Source organism: Oncorhynchus mykiss, chromosome 22 (assembly GCF_013265735.2).
Source record: "Oncorhynchus mykiss isolate Arlee chromosome 22, USDA_OmykA_1.1, whole genome shotgun sequence".
In the NCBI taxonomy this organism is placed as follows: Eukaryota; Metazoa; Chordata; class Actinopteri; order Salmoniformes; family Salmonidae; genus Oncorhynchus; species Oncorhynchus mykiss.
This window is the reverse complement of record NC_048586.1, coordinates 29885098-29911900: the sequence shown is the minus strand read 5'-3', so window position 1 is coordinate 29911900 and position 26803 is coordinate 29885098. Positions and strand designations below refer to the sequence as shown.

Here is a 26803-nt window from a genome sequence, read left to right as displayed (position 1 = left end):
GAGTGGTTCATTTAAACCCAACAGCTTCAGTGTGTGTGTTGATTGAAATGATAGGGACTGATACCTGATGCTGTGTAATTGGAATACACCCATTTAAACGTCAATCTGTGGATTGAAGCGCTAGGACTGTGAGAGTGACGTGTCCCCCTGGAGATGCAAAGCTTAGCATAACTAATTTATCAAGCTGGAGGTAGAATCAGGGATGTCAACAGACCTGTTTCAGTTGAACTGGGATTTAAACAGGCTTGTTTCATTTGAACTGGGATTCAAATATACCTATTTTAGTTGAGCTGGGAAATAAACAGACTTGTTTCAGCTGAACTAGGACTAAAACAGACCTGTTTCAGTTGAACTGGGATTTAAACAGGCTTGTTTCATTTGAACTGGGATTTAAACAGGCTTGTTTCATTTGAACTGGGATTCAAATATACCTATTTTAGTTGAGCTGGGAAATAAACAGACTTGTTTCAGCTGAACTAGGACTAAAACAGACCTGTTTCAGTTGAACTGGGATTTAAACAGGCTTGTTTCATTTGAACTGGGATTTAAACAGGCTTGTTTCATTTGAACTGGGATTCAAATATACCTATTTTAGTTGAGCTGGGAAATAAACAGACTTGTTTCAGCTGAACTAGGACTAAAACAGACCTGTTTCAGTTGAACTGGGATTTAAACAGGCTTGTTTCATTTGAACTGGGATTTAAACAGGCTTGTTTCATTTGAACTGGGATTCAAATATACCTATTTTAGTTGAGCTGGGAAATAAACAGACTTGTTTCAGCTGAACTAGGACTAAAACAGACCTGTTTCAGTTGAACTGGGATTTAAACAGGCTTGTTTCATTTGAACTGGGATTTAAACAGGCTTGTTTCATTTGAACTGGGATTTAAAAAGGCTTGTTTCATTTGAACTGTGATTGAAACAGACCTGTTTTAGTTGAACTGGGATTGAAACAGACCTGTTTTAGTTGAACTGGGATTGAAACAGACCTGTTTTAGTTGAACTGGGATTGAAACAGACCTGTTTTAGTTGAACTGGGATTGAAACAGACCTGTTTTAGTTGAACTGGGATTGAAACAGACCTGTTTTAGTTGAGCTGGGATTCAAATAGACCTATTTTAGTTGAGCTGGGAAATAAACAGACGTGTTTCAGCTGAATTAGGACTAAAACAGACCTGTTTCAGTTTAACTTGGATTTCAAAATACCTATTTCAGCCAAGGCTTGGAGTATGCAATAATGCATCAATCTTTAAAAAATGTCTCCCCCTCCCTATCTATATGTGTGGGGATGTCATCTCCTTCTATAAAGTGCTCTGGAGACAGAGCAGAGCAGACAGGACACCCAGCAGCAGTCTACTGAGGTGATACAAAAATATGGCATTTGATTATTCTTACTTCGATTGTCAAACACACACACACACACACACACACACACACACACACACACACACACACACACACAACTGGTCAATACTGTTATAGACACACTTATCTCCCTGACTGTCTCAGGCTGAGCTAAGGTACAAGGATGAGTGGCTTCTGTTGGTGGTGAATGTTTGTGGATGAACACACATACACACACACCTCATGACAAACAGTAATTACTCTGTATTGATTTGAGTATAATCAGAGGAATGAACTAATTTAGGATGGAGTGTATGTGTACAGTATGAGTGTGTGTGTGTATGTGTGTGTCATGCATACTTCCTCCTCTCAGCAGGATCACATCCTGCTAATTATTCACCTCACTGTATGATTCACCTCACTGTATCAAATCCTCAAAAAGTTATACTGCTGCACCATTGAGCATCTTGACTGGATGCATCACTGCTTGGAATGGCAACAGCACCACCCTTTACCACTTCACACTACAGAGGGTGGTGCGGGCAGCCCAGTACATCATTAGGGCCCAGTTCCCTGCCATCCAGGACCTCTATATCAAGTGATGTGAAAGGAAGGGCCGGAAAATTGTTAAAGACTCCAACCACCCAAGTCATAGACTGTTCCCTCTGCATCAGCACGGCAAGCGGTACCAGTGCATCAAGTCTGACACCAACAGGCTCCTGATACAGTTTCTATCCCCAAGACAAATGACTGCAAAATATCTAACAACAATGGCTACATGGACTGAGTTGACCCTTGTATTTATTTAAAATGTTGAACTGTCTCTATGCACACTCACAGGACTCTACACACTTACACTCCAAGACACACATAACATCCACACACATGTATACTGACTACACACACGCATACACACTTATGTATAATCTTCCTTTACACTGCTGCCACTCTGTTTATCTTACTTTCTTATGTTCTTCTCATTTCTTATTTTAATTTATTGTGTGTTTTTGTTCTACCTTATGTAATTGTTAGTACTACATTGATATTGATTGCTGCATTGTTGGATTTAGAGCTTGCAAGAAAGGTATTTCACTGTACTTGTGTAAGTGACATTAAAACTTGAAACTATTGGTGGAGAGAGAGCCCATTTGCAGAGAGTGGCGCTCTCCACTACTGTGGTGCTGAACTCTGAGTGATTTCTTCAGGGCATTGGGGGCTCTCTCCGTGGTCCTGAAAATAGATTTTTTGGAATAGGCACATTATCGGGCTTACGGGTTAACATGATATTCTTCATGTAGTTACAACAGGGCTTGTCTAAGGTGGCTGTATTAGGGTGAGAGTCAGGGCCTGTGAACAGTTTAGTGACTGTTTTAGTGCAGAATGAATCCTTCTCTGGAGACACAGCCTGTCCCACAGTGATGAATAGAGCCAGGGTAATAAAACATCGTAGCTCAAAATACAGCACAGTAGCAATGAAGGTGTGTACATACTGACCCTGTCAGAGAACAGGACACTTCTCTCAAGGACTTGGGAGATGACCAGGGATGAAAAAGGAGAAAAAGTTTAATACATCCTTCCCACTCAGCAGAATATACATAGGTCTGATGGAAAGATAGGAGAGAGAGAGATACGATGCTCTGATACGATGGTCTGTTCTATAACCACCGTCTGGCCCAGTGATTGATGTAAAGTATTGAGGTATTTCCTTCTGAAGCTGTGGATATTAAGAAAGAGGCTTTAGAGCAGATGGCTAATTGGTGGTGTTCTGAAGGGAACCTCAGAGGGGCAGAAGATATTCCCTTAACACAGATCACAGGGTCTAAGACCCTGGGAGAGATCAGTGTTCACACCGCAATGCTTTCTGCCACAGGACCCTGGGAGTCATTTAGACTGAAACACGTTAATAGTCTCTTAATGGTGAGACCATAGAGGTACCGTTGGGCCGGCTGTGTGTGTTTCACTAAAAACTCAACAGTAGATCCCAAGACGATGATATGTTGCTAAAACGTTTCAATTTGACTGCAAGATCTTCCTCCAGCAGTCTTTATTTGTTTGAGTATGTAACCTGTCAATGTATTTTCTGTTCTCTCTTATTCACCTGACAGAAGAATCCCTTGACTGTTTCATCCTGCTTCCAGACTAAATATTCTGCTTTCAGACTAATCATCAGTGTTTGTAAATAAGACGTCTGATGTCTGTCTGTGATAACTGGAACAGAGGGGGTTTGTGCATAATATCATTCATTACCCACTGGGCACGGATGTCAATTCAATTTCTAGTTTGATTTACATTTGGTTGAGTTGTCAACTAACGTGAATTCATCATAAAATCAACAAAAAATGTGCCATGTCATTGGATTTAGGTTAAACATTGAGTGAAAGAAAGACTAAATGCCCTTACATTGATGACGTTTTGCAAATCCAATCAGTTTCCCACGTTGATTCAAAGTCATCACAGATTTCTTTGGGTTGAAATGGTGTGGAAACAATGTTGATTCAACCAGTTTTTCTCCAGTGGGTAGTTGCAGGATCAAAGCTACACACAAACGAGGCAGGAAACAGTCTCTCTCTTTCTCTCTCTCCTCTGTCTGACAGACAACAGGGTTTGACCGAGACAATGTGACTTTTAAAAACTCAATATCCTCACTGCCTCTAGGTTTGAGGATCACTCATCTGTACCCTTTACTATTAAAACCTAACTGCTAATGTCTGGATTTATGATGGATGAATGGCCCAAGGTCTGTCTGAGATCCCCCTCCCTCCTGCTTCCTCCTCCTCCTCAGTAATAACAGAAGAGACTACAGATTAACGGTCCGCTTCACCAGAGACAGGGAAGAGATTAAAACCTCTACAGGATCGATGTCCAACCCGCGGGACGTTGAGCTAACGTAGGCTAATGTGATTAGCATGAGGTTGTAAGAAAATTTCTCAGGACATAGACATATCTGATATGGGCAGAAAGCTTAAATTCTTGTTAATCTAACTGCACTGTCCAATTTACAGTAGCTATTACAGTGAAATAATACCATGCTATTGTTTGAGGAGAGTACACAGTTATGAACTTGAAAATGTATTAATAAACCAATTAGGCACATTTGGGCAGTCTTGATACAACATTTTGAACAGAAATGCAATAGTTCATTGAATCAGTCTAAAACTTTGCACATACACTGCTGCCATCTAGTGGCCAAAATCTAAATTGCACCTAACCTGGAATATTACATTTTGGCCTTTCTCTTGCATTTCAAAGATAATGGAACAAAAAAACAAAAAACGCATGTTTTTTTCTTTGTATTATCTTTTACCATGTGTTATATTCTCCTACATTAATTTCACATTTCCACAAAATTCAAAGTGTTTCCTTTTAAATGGTATCAATAATATGCATATCCTTGCTTCAGGCACTGGCAATTAGATTTGGGTATGTCATTTAAGGCAACAAAAAAAAAGGGTCCGATCCTTATTCAAACTCTTAAAATATGTCTACTCCCCAAACTATCTATTATACTTTTGTGATTTTACATTTTTGTTAGGAATTCAGTTTAGTTTCAATTCGTTTTCAGACCTGATTTACTAGTTGTTGTTTTTTGTTTGAGTTATATAAGCCATTTAAACTTTCAGTTTTAGTTTGAGTGTTAGGGACAGAAAGTAGCAGATTTATTTCCTGTTAAATACTGTAGTGATAGCTAGTAATAGTGATGTACAAACTAGCCCTATTGGAAACATCCCCATCTCCTGGCAGCATTTACCTGCCAGATTCAGAAGCTTGAAAACCCTATAAAAAAAGCTTGAAAACCCCATTAGATTTTTTTCCCCCAAACAAAATTAAAACTCAAACTGAACATATAATTAGTTATAGTTTTCATTTTAATTAATAATCAAATATAGTTTCAGTATATATAACAGGTTTGTTAGTTATTTTATTTCAGTTTACGAAATTGTTTTTCCATGTTTCGTTTAAGTTTACGTTTACTATAATAACCTTGTTTGGTAGAAGTTGACCCAAGACTGACCCTCCCCCCTAATGGTCCATCGGGTAAGGGGGATTTTGTGCCCTACCCACTCTCCTTGGGGAATCATCATCACATTGTATAGGCCCTACATGTAAGATCACGGCTGGCAAAGATGTCTGTTGAAGTTGCAATTCAGCTGACCAGCATAATCAATAGCAACTAGTCTGTCTACTATTGCTCTGAAGCTTGCTCTCATTAGAGAATGGGTCAAACAAATCATTAAATTAGAGCCATAAAGACCAGGGGATGAAGAAGAGGATAAAATATGAAGGGAATGGGGAAGAGGGAAAAGGGGGAAGAGGGAAAAGGGACAGTGAAACTTCTCTCCCTGCTAGTCAACTATAGTGACCATCTTATTAACAGACTGACAGGAAATCTGTATAAATCATTATTGATTGAAAAGATGCAGCAGCCTATCTTCATGAAATACACAATACACAGGACAACGAGACAAGACAAGGGAAATCATTATCATTCAAACACTATAAAAAAAATAGTCATTTCAATTAAACAAATGCTGTGGAAGGAAATGGTTCCAGCTGCAACCCATTCATTATGGTTCCAACAAATTAAATCTACTTATTTGTTTTGTCGCAAAATTGTTCACACCTGCAATTATTTCTAATCTACAATAGTATAAAAACAGACGGTGAATACAACGTCACCTGTGTTCTCAACCGCGATAAAACTGTCCGATAATCTGATCTGTTGAATAGTCACATCCTCCCGCTCTTCTCCCGGTGTGTTGGTCCCTGGCCACGGTTTGAGGGTTTGACCGGGGCAAAGGAGGAGGGGGTATTGCTCAATTCGACACAGCGACGCGAATACCCTTTTCTGTTACCGACTTCCATCCGAAATCCGACCCGTCCAAACACGAATGCGCAATTGGGAGCTTGCACGGGTGGTCCACCTACAGTTAATCTAGTGATGGTGCACCAGCGCTCAGGGAATGGAGCTATGGGTATCTGCGCGAAAATGTGCCACAGGCTGTGCTTGTGCATGCAGGTCACCCATGATACAAATCAGTACACTAAAAAATGCTGGGTCAATACATAGTACATTTCCAGCACTGGGTTATTTTGAAACAGCGCTGTTGGGTTATATGAATGATCAAACAAATGTGGTTATTTTGACCAGTGGCGGCCAGTGCAGTTTAAAATGATCGACGACAATATTTAATTTTTTATGAGCTTGGCCTTATTTCTATTACAGCGTATTGGATGACTGTCATTCTTATTCCATTCACCAAGCTCAATGTAACATCAATAGGTTTAGGCTACTACATGATACTCAGATGTTCCCTTCACCCATCATGAGGTTGCTACTACCTAGTCTACGAATGAAAGTTTACAATTTAGGTGCACAGGTGAAGATACATTTTAGTAATGAAGGCAACAGACTGACACATTCAATACCGCCTTGCACACTCCTGCCTGCATCTAGCTGATCTAGGGTGTAATCATTAGTCCAACAGCTGCAAACGGGAGTTTCTGGACAAATTCAGGTATGTTTACCCCTGTTTCGTTCCGTTTGCTTCCATTTAACAAATGTTTTTAAACAGAATTGGCAGAATGAACACCCCTGATCACATGCAAACACAGTTCACTTTTGTAACAGCCACATAAAAAAAGCATGATCTCTTTGATCGTTGTATTCCTTTTCGCATCTACGCGCTCTCCTCCTACCTTTTCCCCTTGCTTGTGGACATCAGTGCACAACACATCAGCTTTCTGTGACCAGGCTAAAAAAACTTTCCAGGTCAAACCTTCATATCATAACCGCTACACACAGCCTTTGTTGTCACCATATTAACATCATAGTCAACAGAGGTAGTAGAACTAACATGTTAGTAAATCCACTACAATCACGCAGTACAATGTACAGTCAGTAGCAAGAAGTTTAGCAGTTACACCGGCGGGTCCCAGTGGCAATAAATGAATAAAACTAAAAGCTTACCTTGACTTGGAAGAGTTCCCGTATTGGATAGCCATAGCCAGCTAGCTAACATTGCTTCCCTCTATGCTTGTGCCAGATGTTAGAGTAGTCTAAACTAGCTAGCTGCATTTGCTAGTTAAGTAGGCTAGGTGAAAGTGAAAAACAAAAATTAAATCTCTCTCTTGCTTCTCCATTTTTGAAGAAATTAATTTGTTCAAAACTATTCAACTATTGTCTTTTACTCTCTTTGAGTCAACTACTCAACATATTTTATGCACTGCAGTGCTAGCTAGCTATAGCTTACACTTTCAGTACTAGCTTCATTTTCTGATCCGTTGATTGGGTGGAAAACATGTCAGTTCATTTCCGGAGGACATCCTCCGGAAATTATCATAATTACTTTGTAAGTCTATGGAAGGGTGTGAGAACCACGTGCTTCCTAGGTTTTGTATTGAAGTCAATGTACCCAGAGGACAGACACTAGCTGTCCCCCGGCTACCAGGGTGCTACCCTACAGAGCGCTGAGCGCTTGAGGCTACTGTAGACCATCATTGCAAAACAGTGTATTTTAATAAATTATTTGGTGACGTGAATATATTTAGTAGTTTATTCTAAACACAACTTTTTTTAATGTTGCACTATTTTTATTTTTAGGAAATTCACTGAGGATGGTCCTCCCCTTCCTTCTCTGAGGAGCCTTCACTGATTTTGACCCAGCTTGCTTTTAACTTTTCTGCTGGGTTATTGTTATTCATGTATTTTTGACCCAGCAGTTAATGTTATTTCTTACTTTATGTTTGGGTTATTTTTTTCTACCTTCTCTCCATTACAGAATCCGTTCATTTTCTAATGTCACAAATATGTCTAACAATTTCAATCAATGTTACAATGTTACTACACAGTTGATGAAACTCATATGGCCAATTATAACCAATTGTAGATAAAATACCAAAAGTTTATTTTCATATATTAATTTCAGCTACAAAATGAAGTAATGCAAAAGAAACAAATAAGCAACACACAAATAAACAGAAACTTTACAAACACAAACCATCATTTGAAAATCACAGCAGCCCTACCAATTAAAGCTGAGGAAATGGGCTGAAGAGAAGGAAACACTTTACCCTCTACACCCACAACCCCTACCAGGTATCAATTTCCAATAGGAATTTGTGTAAAACAACAACGTAACATAATGTCTTCTGCTCCAGAGCCTGTCCATTCATGATGGTGAATGCCAGGGAGTAGATACAATATTCCAGAGAGTCCGAACTCACTTTTGGTCACCTGGTAGAGATATTCAGCCATATTGGTTCCAGCCTGGGGATTAGATAATATGACTATAAATGTTGAACAATAATCAAGAAACTCATCACACTCTTGCACAAGCCCACGCTCACAAGCACACACACACAAATTGTGGCCTTTCATAATACTCAGAACAAACTATACTCATATACAGTCTATTGCTGTGTGCAGGACGTTAATCTGCATTGAGTTGAGTCCAGCCACTTTGTGTGCAGTTTACAGCAGGGGTGGGAAGAGTACTGAAATAGCCTACTCAAGTAGAAGTACTGTTTTTCAATTACATTTTACCCCAGTAGATGTAAAATGACTGACTTTGAAAAAGTACTTGGAAAAGCTACTCAATTATCGTTACGAGACTATTTGTATTTATTTACTTCCCACCTCTGGTTTACAGTATTACATATGAAATAGTATTCAATATTCCACATGTATACTTACGCTACATTATGACTTTCAGGCCTCATCAATGCTTGGGTGGGCAGTCTTCTTTCCAACTCATTACGCTGGTGGTGTGAAAAACCCTCTCAGGATCATGTTTTTTTTTAGTACCTGGGGGACAAAGACATTGCAAGCGTTTAGGGGACAGACAAAATGGATAAACGTGGATGAACAATGAAACAACTTTCATTTCAATATGTAGCTACCTGCATTCGGTATATTGGTGGTGGGAGAAGGACTCTCAGGACCATGCACCCTCTAGTATTCTTGCAATGGGGGAAAAAGACATAACATACATTTGTATTTTTAACCTTTATTTAACTAGGCAAATCAGTTAAGAACAAATTCTTAATTACAATGACGGCCTAACCCGGCCAAACCCTAACCCGGACAACGCTGGACCAATTGTGCACCGCCCTATGGGACTCCCAATCACTGCCGGTTGTGATACAGCCTGGAATCGAACCAGGGTCTGTAGTGATGCCTCTCACACTGAGATGCAGTGCCTTACATGCTGACCACACCGCTCGCGTCGCAAAAAAAATGCAAACATAGATGTTATTCAATTATTGCACAAACACTGCTCGAGCGCTGCCAACGAGCATCTGCATTGCCAAGTGCTAAAATAGAAGTTTGTTTTATTTGTGACCCTGAACGCGGTGCAAGTCCTGCCTCTCCCATCTCCTCATTGGTTTATAGAAGCAGATACCCACGTGCCATCTCCTCATTGGTTATACCCACGTCGGTGATTGAAATATGAACTGAGTTCGGTCGGTCGTCGAAGTAACTATGAAAGTTAGATGCCAATCACCATATAAAGTCCAAAGAAGAAAAAGCCTGGAAGGAGGAGAGATGACTAGAAACAATTCAGTCGACCATTTTATGTGTGGATTAATTGTCGGAGTAGAGGACCTTGTGCATTTCAGGTAAAATAACAACTCAACGTTTATATCCCAGGACAAATTAGCTAGCAACAGCAAGCTAGCTAAATAGGCCAAATTAGCTAGAAACTGAAAGCTAACTAAATTGCCATAAATGTTTAATGCTTTTCTACCTGTCCCCAAATTAATATAATTGGTTCAGAGTTTGTTTTGATATTTCAACCTGAGTGTTGTGATCGGGTTTAGTGTGGGGGGCCAAAATATACTTGAGCATGATGAAGCGTGGGCGGTTTGTCTACGGTGGTAGACCACATTAACACAATTTAAGTAGAAAGTCAAAATGGATAGTTTAAAAGTGAAACTGACAGCATTTTAGCAACATGTAATCTTATTTAAAAAATCTGTTCATATACAAACCCCAGTAAGAATATGATACTTTTAAAAACAATTTGGTCATTTTCCCATTCTCATACATACTTAGAATATTTGGGAATGACGTGTACTAAGGTATTTAAAAAAACTCTAAAGCAATGTAGAGTGGGAAAGCGGCAATGCAATTGGACAATTAATAGACACTGCAGGAAATAAAACCTAATAAAAACATCTGTCTCACCCAGGACCGGAGTCTACGCAGACAGGTGCACCATAGCCAATCAGAGCTACAGTAGGCCTTCATGTAAAAAAAAAAAAAAAAAAAGCCTGCCATCCTTCACTTTGAACTGGACTGTGTGTTTACAGGCAGTTGCAAAAGTGTGACTTTAGATCATTTTAATACATTTGGCAATTTTACATTTTGGGACTTTACAGTCCTATTGATTAAACAACCATGAAAAGGTAGGCTCTCCCTCAGTTAATCGCTTCAACAACAACAAGATAGAAGGACCGACACTGGAGGAGAGAAGCAGGTACGTGGAGTCAACATTTAATTGGAACAGACATGGAACATGATAGGAACAGCGTCAGCACACTGGTAACACAAAGACAGACGACAATCAATGCAGAAGTGGGGGACGGAGCTGGGGAACAGACAGATATAGGGGAGGTAATGAAACAGGTGATACAGCCCAGGTGAGTCCAATGAATCGCTGATGCGCGTGAGGAAGGAAGGCAGGTGTGCATAATGATGGTGGCAGGAGTGTGTAATGCAGGGGAGCCTGGCACCCTCGAGCGCCAGGGGGGAAGAGCGGGAGCAGGCGTGACACAAGATCAACAACTAATGCTATCCAGAGCGAGATTAGCTAAAATCTAACGAAGGAGCATGAGATAACCCTCTCAATGTCACGACTTCTTCCGAAGTCGGCTCCTCTCCTTGTTTGGGCGGCGATCGATGTCACCGGCTTTCTAGCCATCGCCGCTCATTTTTTCATTGTTCCATTTGTTTTGTCTTGTTCTCTGCACACCTGGTTTACATTCCCTAATCACACTGCATGTATTTATTCCTCTGTTCCCCCCATGTCTTTGTGTGAAATTGGATTTGTTACGTGTTTTGAGTGTACGCAAAATTCCATGGTATTTTCATGAAGGATGTTTATTGTAAAATATTTGTGACTGTTTTCGTGACTGTTTCGCACCTTGCACTTTTACCTTTGGCTGGAGGTTTTGACGCAGTGGCGTCTGTCTGTTTTATTGCCTCTGCCTAAATAAAGTGTGCGCCTGTTCACAACTCTCTGGTTAGCTGGATAATTAAAATTAGGAATTGTAGCCTACTTGTTCTTCTGCAGCTTGTCTGCAACCAAGCAACCAAACTAACTGGCTAAAGTTGGCTAGCTTGCTACTTCCAGACACAAATGAGAGAACACCTCACTCTGAGGATTTTTTAAAATCTTTTGACATTCCCAGCCAGAGTTACAATAAATTCATCAGTTTTTGTCCCAATTTTTTTGTCATGGAACAAACAATGCATCCCGAATGGAGGCTGTAAACAATGTACCAGGCCAGCTGTGATTTACAACCTGATAATCTTTTTTGGACTACCAAGAAATGTATTGGTGAATTATATGAATCATATATTGAAATGCATCCATCTATTCTGCCAACAATGTTGAGTCAAATATAACCTATTTTTAAAACCTCTTATAAAGTTGGTTTTGTAGCATAAACTGGGAATTTATTATTTGTTACTGATATGATTGTCTGTTTCATATCACCAAAGTAGTTAAAATGCGGTCAGTTCAAGCTTGCCAACTAGCTATGGACTTGTTTACGAGCTGCTGTGCGGGTTGTTGCTAACGTTACTTTGCTACCTGCCAACTTCACGTTTTTTTCTTTCTAAAATTACTTTCAAAATTTTTGATAACTGTTCTTTTTTCTTTTTTCCCCTCGCTCTACTTTTTTCATTCAACTTTTTCACCTTGGACGCTTTATCTGGACATGTTTCTACAGGACCTCCACCAGCCAAAGCTAAATAGTAACATTAACACTATGACATTTAATTGCAGTCGCTGTACTCATAATATACAGGACAACTATCGCCTTATGCAGTCCCTGCAGCCGGACAATTTTCTCATGGCTTCTGGAAGAAAATTCTAATTCAGCAGTCTCACACCATTAAGCAATGAGTCGGAGTCAGAGGACGAGGCTTCTCAGGTCTCTCCTCCACCCGTTACGGGGTCTAAGCCGCCAAAGCCTCCCACCATTAGCTCTGAAAAAATTAAAATGGGAGTCATTGGCGACTCCATTACCCGCAGTATTAGACTTAAAAACAATCATTCAGCGATCATACACTGTTTACCAGGGGGCAGGGCTACCGACGTAAAGGCTAATCTGAAGATAGTGCTCGCTAAAGCTAAGACTGGCGAGTGTAGAGAGTATAGGGAAATTGTTATCCACGTCAGCACCAACGATGTTAGGATGAAAGTCAGAGGTCACCAAGCGCAACATAGCTTCAATGTGTAAATCAGCTAGAAAGATTCATCGGCATCGCGTGTAATTGTTGTCTCTGGCCCCCTCCCAGTTAGGGGGAGTAGAGCAGTCTCACAACTCAATCGCTGGCTGAAAACTCTTTTCTGCCCCTCCCAAAAGATAGAATTTGTAGATAATTGGCCCTCTTTCTGGGACTCTGGCCAAACCTGGCCTGCTGAGGAGTGATGGACTCCATCCTAGCTGGAGGGGTGCTCTCATTTTAGCTATGAACATAGACAGGGCGCTAACTCCTCTGGCTCCACAGTGAGATAGGGTGTAGCCAGGTGTTAGCCAGCCTGCCAGCTTAGTGGAGTCTGCCATTAGCAGCGTCAGTGTAGTCAGCTCAGCTATCCCCAATGAGACCGTGTCTGTGCCTCGATCTAGGTTGGGAAAAACTAAACATGGGGGTGTTCGCCTTAATAATCTCACCGCAATAAAGACCTCCATTCCTGTCATTATTGAAAGAGATTGTGATATCTCACATCTCAAAATAGGGCTACTTAATGTTAGATCCCTCACTTTTTTTTTTATATAATGTAGAATAATCTGTATACATACAAGAAGTATACAAATAGAAAATGATAACATATGCTAGGGGGTACAACAAATTAGATTATACAAAGACCTTAAAAGAAACACACATATTGATTTATTTGAACAGCTTTCTTATTAGAAGAATGTTGAATGGTCTTAATGTACTGCTCAAATTCCTTATAGAAAAGTGTTTTTTTATTAATGAATTTACCTTCATGAATATGACATTTTGCCATTAGCACAATTAGATTTGAGGTAAAAAACGTTTTTTCTTTATCTTTATTATGGTAGCACATTCTCCCATAGGTCAACATTGGATCATTCAGAGATCCTCACTGAACTTCTGGAGAGAGTTTGCTGCACTGAAAGTAAAGGGGCTGAATAATTTTGCACGCCCAATTTTTCAGTTTTTGATTTGTTAAAAAAGTTTGAAATATCCAATAAATGTCGTTCCACTTCATGATTGTGTCCCACTTGTTGTTGATTCTTCACAAAAAAATACAGTTTTATATATTTATGTTTGAAGCCTGAAATGTGGCAAAAGGTCGCAAAGTTCAAGGGGGCCGAATACTTTCGCAAGGCACTGTACCATCAGTGCCAGGAAACAAATTATTTTGAAGGTGTTCAATAGAATAAATGATCTCTTCAACTATAATAGGGTCATCACAATGTTCCCTCTCAACCTCCCCAATTGATTTCATATCCCCAAGAGAGTCAAAAGAAAAAGAGTTGAGGAAACCACAATACTTAGAATTATATACAGTTGAAAAACTTTACATACACCTTAGCCAAATACATTTACTCAGATTTTCACAATTCCTGACATTTAATCCAAGTAAAAATTCAATGTCTTAGGTCAGTTAGGATCACCACCTTATTTTAAGAATGTGAAATGTCAGAATAATAGTAGAGAGAATTATTTATTTCAGCTTTAATTTCTTTCATCACATTCCCAGTGAGTCAGAAGTTTACATGCACTCAATTAGTATTTGGTAGCATTGCCGTTTAATTTTTTTTTAACTTGGGTCAAACGTTTAGGGTAGCCTTCCACAAGCTTCCCACAATAAGTTGGGTGAATTTTGGCCCATTCCTCCTGACAAGAGCTGGTGTAACAGAGTCAGGTTTGTAGGCCTCCTTGCTCGCACACGCTTTTTCAGTTCTGCCCACAAATGTTCTATAGGTTTGATGTCATGGCTTTGTGATGACCACTCCAAAACCCTGACTTTGTTGTCCTTAAGACATTTTGCCACAACTTTGGAAGTATGCTTGAGGTCATTGTCCATTTGGAAGACCCATTGTGACCAAGCTTTAACTGATGTCTTAAGATGTTGCTTCAATATATCCACATCATTTTCCTGCCTCAATATGTTATCTATTTTATGAACTGCACAAGTCCCTCCTGCAGCAAAGAACCCTCACAACATGATGCTGCCACCCCACAACATGATGCTAGCACCCCCGGGCTTCACATTTGGGATGGTGTTCTTCGGCTTGCAAGCCTACCCCTTTTTCCTCCAAACATAACAATGGTCATTATGGCCAAACAGTTCTATTTTTGTTTCATCAGACCAGAGGACATTTCTCCAAAAAGTATCATCTTTGTCCCCATGTGCAGTTACAAACCGTAGTGTGTTTTTTTTAATGGCAGTTTTGGAGCAGTGGCTTCTTCCTTGCCGAGCAGCCTTTCAGGTTATGTCGATATTGGACTCAATTTACTGTGGATATAGATACTTTTGTACCTGTTTCCTACCGCATCTTCACAAGGTCCTTTGCTGCATCTAAAGCCTTGACATCATTTTCTGGAATTTTCCAAGCCGTCACAGTCAACCTAGTGTATGTAAAACTTCTGACCCACTGGAATTGTAATACGGTGAATTCTTGGAAAGATTACTTGTGTCATGCACAAAGTAGATGTCTTAACTATAGTTTGTTAACAAGAAATTTCTCTGGAGTGGTTGATAAACAAGTTTTAATGACTCCAACCTAAGTGTATGTAAACTTCCTACTTCAAATGTAAATTTCTGTAGAAGTTGCAACTAAAGTTAGAGATGAATTTGGGATCATCTGTGATGAGACCGTAAATATTTAATTGTTGAATTGTATTATTTTTAGAGTGGTATTTTTCTAACCTGAAAAAATAAGATACATTTTGTTCACCCTCTAGCCACTTCTTCCTAGATCTGACAAAAGCTCCCTCTGCTTTCAGTTTATACATATCATCCAACTTGTTTTGTTGCTCAAACAGAACAGATTTGTCCTCCTCTGAGAGACTTTCAACAGGCTTTTGAACAAGAGAGGTGATCTTTGTAATTATACTTTCGTCTTCAGCTCTCCTCATCTTGGCAAGAACACTCCCACATTTTCCAACCTCATATTTTAAAAGCTCCCCGTTATTACTGTATGAATTGTCATTTATAGCTTTGTTCCAAAAGTGTGTAATTAAATAGTCTCCATCATGACTGATTCATGTTATAATATAGAGCTATTAAGCTTCCAGTAGGATGCTCTGTCAAGGCCATTATCAGAGAGAAAAGTTTCATGTCAGTATAAATAGCTCTATGATCAGTAAGGGGAGTGGCCAGGATGTTAACAGAAATACCCTGTTTATCAAAACATTTAGACACCAGCCAAAAATCTATGAATGATTGTCTGGAGCCTCATTACTCCATGTGAAAGACTTGTTATTAGGAAACTTTACTCTCCAAATATCTATAATATCAAACCTTTCCATAAACTGCCTCAAACTTGTATTCATAGAAGTGGACTGTCCTTGAGGTCATCTATCAATGAACTTATTCTGAGAAATATTAAAATCCCCATCTACTATAAGTAAAGCATTCAGGAACTTGGTTAGGCAACGGAGAATATGTTTTTCTAAAGATTCAAGTGATCATTTTCAAGTTTGGAATTATCACCATAAATGTTGGTAATAATAATGATGATTTTGTTACAGTTGATAACAAGACAAAGAAAGTGACCAAAAGGGTCAGAGTCAGAGTGCAAAATACTTCCATTGAAATGATTCTTTGGAGTGATAACTCCAGCAGAGCGTTCAGAACCATGAGAGAGCCTTACATCATTACCCCACTGAGATCTCCAGAAATTGACGTCGGTAGCAACTGAATGAAACTCTTGAAAAAACATAAATCTGTTTTAAGCTGTTTGGCAAATAAAAATAATGCTTTGCGCTTTACATTATTTCTTAACCCCCTAGCATTGAGTGAAACTATAAACAACGACAAAGTAGAATATAGAACAAAGTACTGAGCTAAACAACAATCGCAAATCGAAAAAATAATGAATAGATCCCTCACTTCCAAGGCAGTTAAAGTCAACAAACTAATCACTGATCATAACCTTGATGTGATTGGCCTGACTGAAACTTGGCTGATTAATTTACTGTGTTAAATGAGGCCTCACCTCCTGGTTACACTAGTGACCATATCCCCCCGCAAAGGCGGAGGTGTTGCTAACATTTACAATAGCAAATTGGACTGTGTTTTCGTCTTTTGAGCTTCTAGTCATGAAATCAGCCCACTCAATCACTTTTTATAGCTACTGTTTACAGCCCCCCCGGGCCGTATACAGAGTTCCTCACTGAGTTTCCTGAATTCCTATCGGACCTTCTAGTCATGGCAGATGATATCCAATTTTTGGGGTACTTTAATGTTCACATGGAAAAGTCCACAGACGCACTCAAAGGCTTTCGGAGCCATCATCGACTCAGTGGGTTTTGTCCAACATGTCTCCGCGACCTACTCACTGCCAGTCATACTCTGGGCCTAGTTTTGTCTCGTGGAATAAATATTGTGGATCTTAATGTTTTTCCACATAATCCTGGACTATCGGACCACTGTGCTTCTACGCCTGCATTGCTTGCTGTTTGGGGTTTCAAGCTGGGTTTCTGTATAGCACTTTGACATCAGCTGATGGCGTGAAACAATGCACCTCACAGTAACGTTAGGCTTACAAAAGACAAGTTGTCTATGTGCACGGCACCGACATGGCTAGTTAGCTAGCCAAACTTCAACAAAAGCCTAAAATGTTTGCTTCCACACAGAGCACAGGAATATAGCTTGCTAGCTAGCAAGCCAGCTAAATTAGTAAATGTTAGCTAAGTAGCTAGCTAGCTAATGCTCAAGCTAGCATGCATGGGGTTGTTTGCTAACTAGATAAGATTATCTAAAATTGTCACTGACAGAGATAATTTGTGGATAATGGATAATTCGTCATGTTATCTAGCTAGCTTTTTACTCACAGTGTTTGGCCAGACACAACGCCTTGCCAATTTGTCCGTTGAAAAGATATTCCACTCAGTGCTGACTGCACTGTCTGGTATACTTGCCACACAACTGCAACAATCCTCATTCACGAGCTTCATGATTTTAAAATACAGACTGCATGGGGGCTTTACCTCGCATTACTCAGCACCATAATTAAAAACTATCATGTAATACGTACAGAGGGGCCTGTTAGCAGAAAACGTATTTTATTAACAAATGGTAAATAAGTGTTTGCTTTTCTATACTTTTTTATTGTTGTTGCAGTTTTACAACAAACGTCCTGCAATTCTACATTTTGCCATGGGGTCGGGAGACATTTTTGCAGTTTTAAAAGCAAATTTCCTGCAATTCTGACCATGACTTAGGTCATGTTAATATCTGAGTGAGACTGACTAACAAAGTCAATGGAGGCCCCCTGGGCACATGGCCGGTCTGTAATTTGGCCATGATTACTACAAGTGGCTAGACTAACTAGACTGATTTACCAATCACATTCATTGTAGTTTTTTTTTACTGACATGGGCTGAGTGACTGCCAGTAAGTGACATATAACAAGAGGAAAACTGCTGATGCACAACCAAGTTTCAAAATGGCACCTTGTGTATTCTACTATTCTAACTCTCAACAGTAAATCGTTTTTATTCTAAAATAGTTCCGGACCTCAGTGTCCTCATGTAGCTATGGCCTTGCATGGACTCACTCTGTGTGAAATAAAAACATATTTTTGACTAACCCTTCCTCTGCCCCCATACATACAACACCTGTAAGGTCCCTCAGTCAAGTATTGAATTTCAAGCACAGGTTCACTACAAAGACCAGGGAGCTTTTCGGAAGCCTAATAAAATAGGGCAGTGATTGGTAGATGGTTAACAATAACACATCAGATGCTGAATATCTCTTTAAGCATGGTCAAGTTAATAATTATGCTGTGGATTATGTATTAAACCACCCAGACACATCAAAGACAGTCATCCTTCTGATCTGAGCAGCAGGAAAGGATGGAAACCACTCAGGGATGTCATCATGAGGCCATTGATGATTTTAAATTTACATTTTAGTTCAATGGCTGTGATAAGAGAAAACTGAGGATGGCTAAAAACATTGTACTGACTCCACAAAAATGACTTAAATGTCAGAGTGAAAAGAAGAATACAAATATACAGAATACCAAAACATGCATCCTGTATGCAACAAGGCACTAAAGTATTACTGCAAAAAAAATACAGCAAAGGAATACACTTTTTGGCCTAAATGCAAAGCCTTATGTTTGGGCCAAATCCAACACAACACATCACTATGTAACTGCCTCCTTATTTTCAAGCATGGTGGTGGCTGCACCATGGTATCGGTATGCTTGACATCGGCAAATATTGTGGAGTTTTTCAGGATAAAAAGAAACGAGATGGAGCTTAGCACAGTCAAAATACTAGGGGAAAACCTGCTTCAGTCTGCTTTACACCAGACACTGGGAGAGGAATTTATCTTATCTTTCAGCAGGACAATAATCGACAACAAAATGCCAAATATACACGGACATTGTCTACCAATAAACAGTGAATGTTCCTGAGTTGCCAAGTTACAGTTATGACTTGAATCTGGTTATAAGTCTACGGCAAGAATTGAACATTTCTGTCCTAGCCACACCTTGACATAGCTTGAAGAATTTTGAAAAGAATAATGAGCAAAAAATTGCACAATCCAGGTGGGCAAAGCTCTTAGAATTACCCAAGAAAACTCACAGCTGTAATCGCCGCCAACGTTCTTTCTAACATGTATTGACTCGGGTAATCAAGGTATATTTGTGTTTAATTTTTCTTCAAAAATGTCCACTTTGACAGAGTATATGATACCCACTGTATGTGTATTAAATGAAGCGTAAGGGGAGATAAATCTGAAGGGAACATGAAGACTGTGTCACGCCCTGATCTGTTTCACCTGTTCCTGTGATTGTCTCCACCCCCTCCAGGTGTCGCTTATTTCCCCCAATGTATTTATCCCTGTGTTTCCTGTCTCTCTGTGCCGGTTCATCTTGTATGTTTAGTCAAGTCAACCAGCGTGTTTTTCCTGTACTCCTTTTTGCTATTCTCCTTTTTCTAGTCCTCCCAATTTCGACCCTTGCCTGTTTCTGGACTCTGTACCCGCCTGCCTGACCATTCTGTCTGCCTTGACCACGAGCCTGTCTGCCACTCTGTACCTCCTGGACTCTGATCTGGTTTTGACCTTTTTGCCTGTCCACGACCATTCTCTTGCCTACCCCTTTGGATTAATAAACATTGTAAGACTCCAACCATCTGCCTCTTATGTCTGCATCTTGGTCTCGCCTTGAGCCTTGATAGACTGTTGTAGTTAACCTGTGATTAACCTCCAAGCCCACCTGGCAGAATCTATGCATTTATTATAATTGCATCAAAATGCAAAGCTAAGATACAGGCAACAAATAAGATGACATGTCAAAGTGAACAAAACTAATGGAAACATCCCATTCATAGAGAATGACCAATCATATCTGTTCCAAATACACACACACCAAATAAGTCCTATAGAAGGACATGGGGACTGGATGACCGATGAGGAGGGGGGAGACGTTTAGTCTGTCTTGGTCCCTGATTAGAGTGCCAGCTGAATCCACCTTTTGTCCTGCCTTGGCTCTGGATGGGCACTGTTGGTTTTAAACTATTTGGATGGGCATAGTGGTTTTTACACTGTTTGGATGGGTGGTGTGTGGATGTCACGATCGTTGGAAGCATACTCGGACCAACGTGCAGCATGATCTGGGTTCCACATCTTTTATTTAAAGAAAGTGAACCACACAACAAAACGAGAAAGACTAAATGAAATGTGATGACAATGGAGTGCTAACATGCAACTACACAAACAATATCATAAACAATATCCCACATACACATAAACAATATCCCACAAACACAGGTGGAAAAAAGCTACCTAAATATGATCCCCAATTAGAGACAACGATACCAGCTGCCTCTAATTGGGAATCATATAAAATCACCAACATAGAAAAACAAAACTAGAACCCCACATAGAAATAATAAATTAGACTAACCCCCAGTCACACCCTGACCTACTCTACCATAGAAAATAAGGGCTCTCTATGGTCAGGACGTGACAGTGGATTTAGATGGGCTGCGTTTAGGTCAAATTAAAGAATGCCACAGATTCATCTTTGTTCTCATATGATCTGTCACACTGACCATCACACTGCAGACCATGCAGGGGAAGGGCCATTGTCCTATGACTGGCGCATGGTGTCACCATGTCACTCCTACACAACCCCAGTCCTTCCACACAGTACAGACAGTCACACAATATAAAATCAGAGCTCATGAAGGTGGCTGAAGAAAAGACAGGTGACTGAAAGGCAATATTTTATGAAAGATTAACCTGAAGCTAACACTCCCTTGTTGGGTTTGGATACACAGTAATTCCCCTATTAAAATGTCATTTCCATGGTCCAGTGCAGTTACATCTTTGATTTTCTATTCATAACTCCCAACTGAGTAAGGAGTGGGCACACACTGGTAAAATCTACGTTGTTTCCACGTTATTTCAATGAAATGGCATTGAACCAACGTGGACTAGGATTTGAGTTGATGTCTTTGCCCAGTGGGTAAGGAGTGGGCGTAGAACAGCGAAGTAGGGCATAGAGACTGCAAAAGTCTAGGAAGTCTACCAAAACAATCTGGGCTCCTTCTACAAAGACTCAGAACTATTTGACAGACAACAATGATGAATTATGCAGTTAACTCAATTCCCTTTCAACAAAAAAAAAAGTTTCCTTGAATTGTAATGAAACTCAGACTTGCCAGTGAGTTTCTTCAGTCAGTTATTCAGAATGTGTGGGTGTTCTGAGCTCCTGTTTAAGGGAAAATCCTCTCAACAACTACATTACATGGCCAAAAGGATATGGACACCTGCTCGTCGAACATCTCATTCCAAAATCATGGGCATTAATATGAAGTTAGTCCCCCCTTTTCTGCCATAACAGCCTCCACTCTTCTGGGAAGGTGTTCCACTAGATGTTGGAACATTGCTGCAGGAACTTGCTTCCATTCAGCCACAAGAGCATTAGTGAGTTCGGGCACTGATGTTGGCCGATTTGGCCTGGTTCGCAGTCGGCGTTCCAATTCATCCCAAAGGCGTTCAATGTGGTTGATGTCAGCGCTCTGTCATACCGATCGACAAAACATTTCTGTATGGACCTCGCTTTGTGCACGGGGGCATTGTCGTGCTGAAACAGGAAAGGCCCTTCCCCAAACTGATGCCAGAAAGTTAAAAGGAAAAAGGGGAGGCAAATTAAAAAATATATATTATCTGACTTGCCTAGTTAAATATAGGTTAAAACAATGTAATTGTATGCTGTAGCGTTAAGATTTCCCAGTATGTATACGTGTGTGTGTGTTTCTGTATGTGTGTGTGTACAGTATGTATACGTGTGTGTGTGTTTCTGTATGTGTGTGTGTACAGTATGTATACGTGTGTGTGTACAGTATGTATACGTGTGTGTGTACAGTATGTATATGTGTGTGTGTACAGTATGTATACATGTGTGTGTGTTTCTGTATGTGTGTACAGTATGTATACGTGTGTGTGTGTTTCTGTGTGTGTGAACAGTATGTATACGTGTGTGTGTGTTTCTGTATGTGTGTACAGTATGTATACGTGTGTGCATCCTGCCAACTACATAAGTAATAATGTCGATCTGCATAGTGATGATGAGTGCCTCCTGGGTGGAAACATTCCTTCTCTGTAGTCGCAATCCTTTCATCTGACAGACGCGCACGCACGCACGCACGCACACACACACGCACGCATGCACGCACGCACGCACACACGCACACACGCACACACAAAATAACCTTTCGCATGCCCCTATTTCATCAGGAAAGGGATACTAAAAAAAGGAACTGAACTGCCACTGCCATTATATTCCATCCCTTTCATTCCTGTCAGTGACTCTGACTGTTAGAGCAGCATGGGGCTTACAGTAACCATATCTACATATGGAACTAATCAGATCAAACAAGCCTCCTCATTTCTCATAAATAATAAAGGTGTTATGTGATGAGTAACCTCATCCCCAGGTTCAGTTGCTAGACAGCCAGCTGGGGACAAGTTGATGTGATGAGGGGTGGATGAAGTGTGGTGGTGGGGTGGAAAAAACAACATCATGGCATTCCAAAATGAACCATTAATAAACTTGTAGTAATTTAACAAACAGTTTTATATACTGTGGCAGAACATTCTCAAATAACCTACACAATTGCCCATTTTGTTCCTGTCACGCTCTTCAGATAAATCCTCCTACGACACAAGTGTATTCACTTTGTCAAAAGTAACACTGAAGGCATAAAAATTATTCCTCTCCCTTTGAGTAAAGAACAGAAAATTCTCCCTGTGTTTAAATGCCATAAAGAAACCTCAACTTAACTACTACTATATACCATTATGAATAAGGCACAGGGTTTTGAAATATTCATAAATGGAGACACACTGTCAACAGGCAAACCCTCCGCGGTCTGTCTCAGGGGCCACGGGAGGCATGTTTTATTAGTTATACGTGAGTTATACGAAACCCCGTGAGTAATACGAAACCCCGTGAGTTATAAGAAACCCCGTGAGTTATAAGAAATCCCGTGAGTTATAAGAAACCCCGTGAGTTATAAGAAACCCCGTGAGTTATAAGAAACCCCGTGAGTTATACGAAACCCCGTGAGTTATAAGAAACCCTGTGAGTTATAAGAAACCCCGTGAGTTATAAGAAACCCCGTGAGTTATAAGAAACCCCGTGAGTTATAAGAAACCCTGTGAGTTATAAGAAACCCTGTGAGTTATACGAAACCCCGTGAGTTATAAGAAACCCCGTGAGTTATACGAAACCCTGTGAGTTATAAGAAACCCCGTGAGTTATAAGAAACCCCGTGAGTTATAAGAAACCCCGTGAGTTATACGAAACCCCGTGAGTTATAAGAAACCCCGTGAGTTATACGAAACCCCGTGAGTTATAAGAAACCCCGTGAGTTATAAGAAACCCCGTGAGTTATACGAAACCCTGTGAGTTATAAGAAACCCCGTGAGTTATACGAAACCCTGTGAGTTATAAGAAACCCCGTGAGTTATAAGAAACCCCGTGAGTTATAAGAAACCCTGTGAGTTATACGAAACCCCGTGAGTTATAAGAAACCCGGGTGCGTTAAAGAAACCCTGTGAGTTATAAGAAACCCCGTGAGTTATAAGAAACCCCGTGAGTTATACAAAACCCCGTGAGTTATAAGAAACCCCGTGAGTTATAAGAAACCCTGTGAGTTATACGAAACCCTGTGAGTTATAAGAAACCCCGTGAGTTATAAGAAACCCCGTGAGTTATACGAAACCCCGTGAGTTATAAGAAACCCGGGTGCGTTAAAGAAACCCCGTGAGTTATAAGAAACCCCGTGAGTTATAAGAAACCCTGTGAGTTATACGAAACCCCGTGAGTTATAAGAAACCCCGTGAGTTATAAGAAACCCTGTGAGTTATAAGAAACCCCGTGAGTTATAAGAAACCCGGGTGCGTTAAAGAAACGCTGTGAGTTATAAGAAACCCGGGTGCGTTAAAGAAACCCCGTGAGTTATAAGAAACCCTGTGAGTTATACGAAACCCCGTGAGTTATAAGAAACCCCGTGAGTTATAAGAAATACGGGTGCGTTAAAGAAACCCCGTGAGTTATAAGAAACCCGGGTGCGTTAAAGAAACCCCGTGAGTTATAAGAAACCCCGTGAGTTATAAGAAACCCTGTGCGTTAAAGAAACCCCGTGAGTTATAAGAAACCCTGTGAGTTATAAGAAACCCCATGAGTTATAAGAAACCCCGTGAGTTATAAGAAACCCTGTGAGTTATAAGAATCCCCGTGAGTTATAAGAAACCCTGTGAGTTATAAGAAACCCCGTGAGTTATAAGAAACCCTGTGAGTTATAAGAATCCCCGTGAGTTATAAGAAACCCAGTGAGTTATAAGAAACCCCGTGAGTTATAAGAAACCCCGTGAGTTATAAGAAACCCCGTGAGTTATATACGAAACCCCGTGAGTTATAAGAAACCCCGTGAGTTATAAGAAACCCCGTGAGTTATAAGAAACCCTGTGAGTTATACGAAACCCTGTGAGTTATAAGAATCCCCGTGAGTTATAAGAAACCCAGTGAGTTATAAGAAACCCCGTGAGTTATAAGAAACCCTGTGAGTTATAAGAAACCCCGTGAGTTATAAGAAACCCTGTGAGTTATAAGAAACCCTGTGAGTTATACGAAACCCCGTGAGTTATACGAAACCCCGTGAGTTATAAGAAACCCCGTGAGTTATAAGAAACCCCGTGAGTTATAAGAAACCCTGTGAGTTATACGAAACCCTGTGAGTTATAAGAATCCCCGTGAGTTATAAGAAACCCAGTGAGTTATAAGAAACCCCGTGAGTTATAAGAAACCCCGCGAGTTATAAGAAACCCCGTGAGTTATAAGAAACCCTGTGAGTTATAAGAAACCCAGTGAGTTATAAGAAACCCTGTGAGTTATAAGAAACCCCGTGAGTTATAAGAAACCCCGTGAGTTATAAGAAACCCCGTGAGTTATAAGAAACCCTGTGAGTTATACGAAACCCCGTGAGTTATAAGAAACCCCGTGAGTTATAAGAAACCCCGTGAGTTATAAGAAACCCCGTGAGTTATACGAAACCCCGTGAGTTATACGAAACCCAGTGAGTTATAAGAAACCCTGTGAGTTATAAGAAACCCTGTGAGTTATAAGAAACCCTGTGAGTTATAAGAAACCCTATGAGTTATAAGAAATCCTGTGAGTTATAAGAAACCCTGTGAGTTATAAGAAACCCTGTGAGTTATAAGAAACCCTGTGAGTTATAAGAAACCCTGTGAGTTATAAGAAACCCTATGAGTTATAAGAAATCCTGTGAGTTATAAGAAACCCTGTGAGTTATAAGAAACCCTGTGAGTTATAAGAAACCCGGTGCGTTATAAGAAACCCTGTGAGTTATAAGAAACCCCGTGAGTTATAAGAAACCCTGTGAGTTATAAGAAACCCGGTGCGTTATAAGAAACCCTGTGAGTTATAAGAAACCCTGTGAGTTATAAGAAACCCTGTGAGTTATAAGAAACCCTATGAGTTATAAGAAACCCTGCGAGTTATAAGAAACCCTGTGAGTTATAAGAAACCCTGTGAGTTATAAGAAAACACACACATGCACGCGCATGCGCACACACACATTGCGCAGGAACCGACACATTTCTGTCAAAAGGGAAATTAGTCAGAGAGAAGGCCAACTCCAGTCAACTCAGCCAGCCAAGCCATTACACCAGTTCTCACATAGCCAGACTCAGGCAAGGAGAACAAGTGAACCCAGCCAAGCGATTATATCAGCAAGCGAGACCACAGATAGTCAGACTCAGACCCAGCCAGGCAACAACACACCAACATGGACCAGACTGTCAGATGATGAGGTGAAAGATAGAGGCTGCACAAAAAAGCTGCACAAAGAAACTGCAAAATATAACAGAATGTTTTAGAGTTATTTGCTGGATATAGTAACTTAAACCTTGAAACTGACGTCACCCTTTTCCCTCTGTTGGGGAGAAGAGTTGTTGGTGGAAAGATGACGATATTGATTAAACCATGGTGGAGATATGGTAATCTGACAGACAGGAGCAGTCATTCGTGTTGACACATTCAGTGAAGGTCATGGTTAGAAGGGATCCAGTTACCTGTAAGTTACTGTAAAATAATAATACAGTATGTTACCGTAAATTCCAACGAAACTTTGTTTTAACAGTACACTATTGAAACGTTTGTTGCATTTTATCTAACCCTAACCCTTTTCCTAACCGTAACCTACTTCTCCTAACCTGCTATGTTAATACTCCTAACCTGCTGCGTAAGTTATCCTAACCTGCTTCGAAAAGTCAACTCTGACGTTAATTTGACAAAAGCTGGAAAGCTTCTAGACATGATTGTCAGTCAGTCAATTGACAAAGACATATTCAGACACTGTGGAGACAAAGTGTATGTGAATTAAGTGTTTCATTATTAGCAAAGCAACATGTATCGACTTTAAAAGCCTTTGTCAGGGTACATAAATGTGAATGCTGTGAATGCTGTGTGTGTGTGT

The 26803-nt window shown here is 40.2% G+C and overlaps 1 long non-coding RNA gene across 1 annotated transcript; it reads right to left on the bottom strand.

Moving 5' to 3' along the window:
- Positions 1 to 8227: 8227 nt before the first annotated feature.
- Positions 8228 to 17775, bottom strand: LOC118943587. Its single transcript, XR_005038816.1, has 4 exons — positions 17612 to 17775; positions 9244 to 9303; positions 9038 to 9148; positions 8228 to 8611 (listed from the first exon to the last, which is right to left on the bottom strand). It is a non-coding gene; the product is annotated as an uncharacterized LOC118943587 (long non-coding RNA).
- Positions 17776 to 26803: the final 9028 nt, after the last annotated feature.